Here is a 1321-nt window from a genome sequence, read left to right as displayed (position 1 = left end):
CCCAAAAAACCCCCACTATGTTGGCGTTTCCCAAAAATCCAAAGCTGGATAAACAGCAAAGGCAAATCCCTGTCCTGGTGCTGGGCACAGACCCGGGGCTGGCACAGGATTTATTGGCTTTATTCCAGCAAAGTCTGGCCCAAACTCAGGGCTGGTTCCTCCTGTTCCATAAATTTTCCTTTCTGGAAGGATTTCTTCCCCAAAGTCAGACTGGTTTGAAAAATATTTTCTTTTCAGCTTCTCAGCCATTCCTTCTTTTTATTTTTTATTTTGTTTTTGGCATGGGGGTGTTCTCATGGGCAGCTCCAGAGCCGCCTGGATCCTGGTGGTTTTCCAGAGGTTTTGGGCAATTCCTGAGGGACCCTTTTCCCACCTGGAGGTAAATTGTGCAGCTGAGGGCAGGGTGGACACTGAGAATTCCATGAATTGCCTTCTCCAACCCTGGGATAACCAGAAATCCTGGGATCAAGGTTTCCAGCAGGAATAGAGGAGAATTCCCTGAGCCTGACTCCCGGGGATCTCCCCCAGGACACCAAGGGGATTTTGACCCCCCTGATGAAGGGGAAGTTTGGGGTCCCCAGGCACTGCTGGGGTGTTTGGGAACGGCACAAACCCCCCGTGTCCAGCTGGGAAATGTCCCTGGGATGATCCCCGCACTCAAGGTCAGGGCAGAGCACCGGGATGCTGAGCAGGAGCAGCTTTTTGAGGAAAACCAGGACAAGCTGGGAGCTGCGAGGCCGAGAGAGCCCAGGGCTGTGGGGATGAGCTCAGCGGGGCTGGAAAAATCCCAGACTCCCTGGAGACCGTGCAGGGCTCATCCCAGCCCTGCAGGAGGAGCAGGAACCGATCCCAAACCCCAAATCCCAAACCCCAAATCCCAAATAACTCCAAATCCCAAATCCTAAATCCCAAACCCCAAATAAACCCAAACCCCAAATCCCAAACTCCAAATCCTAAATTCCAAATCCCAAACCCCAAATCCCAAACCACCACTGCCAGGGGGATGTGGGACCCTCCTTGTCCCCCAGCAGGGCTGGGTGTGTCACTGCAAAGGTGGCACTGCCCAGGTGCCACTGCCACCATTGTCACTGCAAAGGTGGCACTGCCACAGGTGTCACTGCCCAGGTGTCCCTGCCACAGGTGTCACTGCCCAGGTGTCGCTGTCACCATTGTCACTACAAAGGTGTCAGTGCCACAGGTGTCCCTTCCCTCTGTCCCTGCCCGGTGTCGCTGCCCGGTGTCCCTGCCCAGTGTCCCTGTCCCTTCCCGGTGTCCCTTCCCTGTGTCCCTGCCCGGTGTCCTGCCGGGTGTCCCTGTCCCT

At 55.5% G+C, this 1321-nt stretch overlaps 1 non-coding gene across 1 annotated transcript; it reads right to left on the bottom strand.

The window, feature by feature from the left end:
• Positions 1-516: 516 nt before the first annotated feature.
• LOC135286942 (small nucleolar RNA SNORA49) lies at positions 517-635 on the bottom strand. The gene has a single exon (XR_010350910.1). It is a non-coding gene; the product is annotated as a small nucleolar RNA SNORA49 (small nucleolar RNA).
• Between the last annotated feature and the right edge of the window lie 686 nt (positions 636-1321).

This window comes from Passer domesticus, chromosome 27 (genome assembly GCF_036417665.1).
Source record: "Passer domesticus isolate bPasDom1 chromosome 27, bPasDom1.hap1, whole genome shotgun sequence".
Classification (NCBI taxonomy): Eukaryota; Metazoa; Chordata; class Aves; order Passeriformes; family Passeridae; genus Passer; species Passer domesticus.
This window is presented reverse-complemented; position numbering and strand designations above follow the sequence as displayed.